This window comes from Aethalodelphis obliquidens, unplaced genomic scaffold (genome assembly GCF_003676395.1).
Source record: "Aethalodelphis obliquidens isolate GAN/ISIS:26980383/991018 unplaced genomic scaffold, ASM367639v1 scaffold47, whole genome shotgun sequence".
Taxonomy (NCBI): Eukaryota; Metazoa; Chordata; class Mammalia; order Artiodactyla; family Delphinidae; genus Aethalodelphis; species Aethalodelphis obliquidens.
The window spans coordinates 932,074-937,526 of NW_020837991.1; the positions used below are offsets into that span (position 1 = coordinate 932,074).

The window sequence follows — 5,453 nt, forward strand, 5'->3', positions numbered from 1 at the left end:
GGCTTCCCAGGTGGCGCAGTGGTTGAGAGTCTGCCTGCCAATGCAGGGGACTCGGGTTCGTGTCCCAGTCTGGGAGGATCCCACATGCCGTGGAGCAGCTGGGCCCGTGAGCCGTGGCTGCTGAGCCTGCCTGTGCTCCGCAACGGGAGAGGCCACAACAGTGAGAGGCCCGTGTACCACAAAAAAAAAGGGGGGGGGGGAAATGATAAGAGAAATTTTCACATATTGAGGTTGGCAGAAGTCATTCTGGTTTTACATGACTTAATCTAGATTAACCAAAAGAATCTGTTTGTGGCTTATTCAACATGCATTGTATATCTGCTTTTAAGTATTAAGAAAAAATGCATTTAAAAATCAAAATAGAGTAACTGTGGTTCAGGCATCCAAAATAGAGCAGGATGGCCATTGTAGATGTGATTTTAGACACATTCCTGTATTACTGAAAATTTGAATTTTCTGAACTGTATCAGACTCAAGTACACCACCAGGTATTGTTCTTAAAACAATATCTGTTACGAGCTGCCAACTGCAACTTTATGGCCTCAAGGTAACTATAGAATCAGAAGTGACACCCAAACATTTGTCCATCATACTGGAAGCAGAAAGCCAGAGGATCATCTGGGAGACTTATGGTCCCTGAAAGCTATGGGATGTTATGTGTGGCAACTGTAACCTTCATCATTGCCAGCTGACTACTTCAGTTCCTTGAATTAGTCAAAATCAGCTATACCAAGTAGTTCAGCTAGTTGGTATGGAGAATATCTTCCAAAAACAATGCATATTACCTATGGGGATCTGTTGTGCCCTATTAGACAAGAAAACTGAGCCCCAAACCTGGATGCCAGTATTAATGCTAAGCTGAACCCCCAAAATCAATATTAGGTTGTGCCCTCAGTACTCAGTGGGACTCAGAGACCACTCTAACCTGGCCCAAAGCAAAGATGCCAGTACAGAACAATATATGGTATATGAGAAAGGGAAATTTTGCTGGAAGTCACCAGCAATGGGTAGGTAATTTTGCCTGACTTATATTGTAACACAACACTTTCCAAATGAATAGCATGGGAATCTGGTGCAATTACAGCACAGTTGGAAAACTGGAGTTAGTAGAAAAAATATAAAATCTGAGACAACACAGATATTGATGATTACATATGCTGGGAATTAGAATTCAAGCCCCCAAATTCAGTTATAAAGGTAGAAGACAGCTAGCCAAAAGATAAGCTAGAGGAAGACTCTGAGCTACTTCAACAGGTACTTCAACAAAGTGCAAAAGAGCTGTGAGTTCAAATAGTTTTATATAAGGGAGGAAAAAGGATAATGCAGTTAACTAAAGATGACACAAATACTTGTTCAGTTGTCATAGGTTGGATTTCTTGCCTCTTCCAATGACCAGGACCTTCTGATTATATAAAAGGCTTGTACATTCCTCTTTCTATATTAATCTTTTTATTTTTCCTATTGAGTTGTGATTACAAAAAGAAACAATGGCAAGCCAGGGAAGAGAAAGAGAAAGCCTCTCTGCTTATTTTGCAGGATTCAAGAGTGCCATTTGGGAAAAGAAAATTCTTTGAAAACAAAGTCTGTGATTTTCCTCTAATCCTCACCATTTTTAACTTCACCCTTGTTCAGCAGGAAGTAGCTAAAGCAGTTGTCACCCTCAGGATTAAGAAGTATCAAAGAAAAGGGAGGATTGAAGCCATATTCCAGGTGCTGTGACCCCATCTTTTGAAGTAAAAAGGTTTTGCTTTAGTCTCTCAGGCCTTCCCTGAGTCTCAAAAGGCTGGCTCTAGAGTTAATGATTAGAAGAATGTGAACATGTAATAAAAAAGGATAGCAGTTGGGCCAGGAAAACTGGTAACAATTTAAATAATAGATCAGCTGTAGTATAGCAGAGTCAAAAATCTTTAGTTCCTCCATGAAGGCCATATATAACAGTGTCTGATACACATTCCTAAGTTGTTCTTAAGAAACAAGACTCCCAGGCAGTGGCAGCAATGTTGGTCCATGTGGGAGGAGGGAAGGGAATCTGTGAGCCAGAGAGGGGGTGGCAGTGGCCTGAGGAGGCCCGGGCAGCAGCAGCAGTGGAGGCCGATGTGGACCCTTCTCACTGCAGTGTTCCAGGCAGCCACTACAAATTGATTGGAGTTAGCCTGTGAGGGACTGACAGCCAGGCCAGTTTGCTCTGTTCAACTGTCCCACTGAGGATCTGTTGAAGAGCCTGGAGAGGAGTGGCTAGACCAAGACCTCCCCCTACTTGAGCAGGTGTCCTCCTCCCTGCACCATCCATTGCCACCATGTCAGGGAACGTCGTCAAGCCCTGGGCGTCAGGGGAGAGGTAATAGGAATCTGGAGCCAAGACCATGTGACAGAGCTGGCCCTCGCCACCACTGTCTCCCCCACCCTGGCCCCAGGCCTGGCACCATGATGTTCCGATACTATGTGGGCAACCTCGCTGGCTGGTTCCAGGACTGGAATGAGTGTGAACAGACAGTGACCCTGCTGTCACTTCTGGAACTGGTCACCCACACCCAGGCCCGCTTCCTGCAGCTCTGCCTGGAGCACTCACTGGCAGACAACAATGACATTCACCTGCTGGAGTCAGAGGCCAACAGTGCTGCCAGTGGCAGCCAGTGGCAGCACGAGTCCAAAGAGAAGGTGGTGTCCCTCCTGCTGTCCCACCTACCCCTGCTTCAGCTGGGTGACACAGAGGCCAAATCGGAGTACATGAGGATGCTGCAGAAATGGCTGGCCTACTCGATTGAGAGCAATGCTTTCATCAAGAAGAGCCACCAGGTGCTCTCCTATGCCCTCATCCACCTGGCCACCACGCTGGAGGACCGCAGTGTGCTGGCCCTCTGGTTGAGTCCCTTGGAAGAGCAGCTAACTAGTGGCTTCCACACCCGGCCTGAGCCCACCTACCACTCAAGCCAGGGCTCAAATGAGTGGGGCGGCCCTGCAGAGCTGGGGCCTGGGGAGGCAGGACAAGGCTGGCAGGACAAGCCACCCAAGGAAAATGGACAAGTACCTTTCCACCCACCCAGCTTAGTGTCGCCAGACATCAACAATATTGGAAGCAACGCAAATGCAGTTCTCCCCTGCCAAATTCACCCCAGCCCACTCAAGTACTCCATGTCACTCATCCCCACAAAGCCCCAGGCCCCTGGTGAGTGGCCGAGTCCAGAGGACCTTAGGGCCTGGGCTGCTTTCACCATGCCTGGCCACACACCCTTCTCGCCCCAGCGCAGCGTGGCCTCCTCTGGCAGTGAGCAGATGGAGGAGCAGGGCTCCAGCCAGAACACTTTTCAGGAGGACGGCAGTGACATGAAAGATGTGCCCTTGTGGCTTAAGAGCCTCCACTTCCACAAGTACACAGCCCTCTTCTCATAGATGAGCTATGAGGAGATGATGACACTGACTGAGCAGCACTTGGAGTCTCAGAATGTGACCAAGGTGCCTGCCACAAGATAGCCCTGAGCATCCAGAAGCTACGAGAGAGGCAGAGTGTCCTCCAATCCCTGGAGAAGGATGTGCTGGAAGGCGGGAATCTGTGAAACGCTCTGCAGGAGCTACAGCAGATCATCATCACCCCCATCAGGGCCACTGTCCTCCAGGCCACTGTGGCTGCCACCACTGCCACAACCTCTACTGCCAAGGATGGGGTCTTCGGGGGGGGAGCCACAACTGCCAGGTGCAGAGCCTCCCCTGGATCACCCTGACACAGATAAGGGTAGTGAGGCCAAGGACCCTTCAGCTGCAGAGGGCTACCTCCCTCCACCAGCTCCAGTTCCCACTGATGGCAGTGAGCCAGCACCGGCGCTGACTGAGACACTCCCAGTCAGTTTACATGGGTGATGGGCAAAGTGTGCACGCAGCTGCTAGTGTCCTGACCAGATGAGGAAAGCATCACCAGTTACCTTCAGCTCATCGAAAAGTGCCTTACTCTTGAGCCTTTCATGGAGACACAGAAGAAATGGCTGCTGTCCTGGAAACAGCAAGTGCTGAAGCTCCTCCACACCTTCCCACACAAAGCCACACTAGAGATGCAGAACCACCGGCAGCAGAAAGGCTGGGCATTCAGCTTCAACTCACTCCCCATAGCTGGCTCTGTGGGGATGGGGGTGGCCCGGCGGACTCAGCGGCAGTTCCCAATGCCTCCCCAGGCCTTTCTGCCTGGCAGAATGGGCCTTCTGAGTCCCTTGGGTATTGGGGGCATCTCCCCTTGACATGCACTCACCAGCTCCAGCCTTCGGGGCCAGGGTCGACAGAACCTGTGGTTCGCCAACCCTGGTGGCAGCAACAGCATGCCCAGCCAGAGCTGCAGCTCTGTGCGGCGCACCCACTCGCTCCCGGTCCACTCGTCCCCCCGGGCCATTCTCATGTTCCCTCCAGACTGCCCGGTCCCTGGGCCTGACCTGGAGATCAGTCCCACTCTGGAGTCTCTGTGTCTGAGCATGACAGAACACGCCTTGTGTGGTGAGCCTTTCCTCTTTCCCTGACCCAGTTCCCACCTACCCAGCAGCGTCTCCACCTCTGAACTGAGCAACTCAGAGTCATCCTGAGGGGTCCCCAGGGGAAGCCGGACTCCAGGGAGGGCCTGACAGGCACGACAGGCTATGTGAGCACATTTTCTTGGGCCTCCCACCAGCTCCTGAGCTTCCTCCCTTCCTCCCTTTCTTACCACAGATGGGACAGACAAAACCTCCACCATCTGACGGGACCCACAGCCCAGCGCACTCATAGGCTCCCCAGGCGGCAGGTGGGGGCCAACCCCCAACGGGCTTCTCCGCAACAGTGAGAGGGTGGGCTGGCTCAGCTATACATCCTAATATTTTTCTACTCTCTCACACTTTTAACTTTTGTTTAACGTTGGCACACTCCTTGCTCACTCCCAGGCCAGTCGAGGGATCTCTGCTGAGGCCCAGGGAGGTAGTGGGCAGCCAGGATAAAGGGGGCAGGGATTGGCCAGCCTGCCTGCCCCCTCCTTCCCTCCTTCATCCCCCACCTGGCCCCATCCCACCCCTGACTCCTCCAGACTGCCAGCCACCTGCCCCTCCCAAGGAAACAGAGACTCACTGACCCACTATCTTGTTGGGCCTGCTCAGAACCATCTGACATTTGGGGAGAGATGAGTGAGGTAGATAATCTGCTCTCCTGAACGTTGAGAGGAGTTGAGATAAAGGCAGGTGAGGAGAGGAGCGTGTTTGTCTGCACAAGCTCTCTCTCTCTCTCTCTTTTTCCCTCTCCACCCCTGTCACCTCCTTGCTGCCTTCTTCTCCTTCCCCATTCTCATCATTCCCTGAGGACAGGAGCCACTCTCCTCTCACTCACCTCCTTTTGCCCTGTTTATCAGAGGTTCTCTGCAATTAATTTCTTAGGCCTATTTAAGATACATATTTACATAGTTCTTAACTGTTTTTCTCTCTGATAATTCCCTCTCATTTTTAGAATCC

The 5,453-nt window shown here is 51.3% G+C and overlaps 1 pseudogene; it reads left to right on the forward strand.

Annotated features, from left to right (window-relative positions):
* Positions 1-2,424: 2,424 nt before the first annotated feature.
* LOC113607229 (protein Smaug homolog 2-like) lies at positions 2,425-4,723 on the forward strand (annotated as a pseudogene).
* Positions 4,724-5,453: the final 730 nt, after the last annotated feature.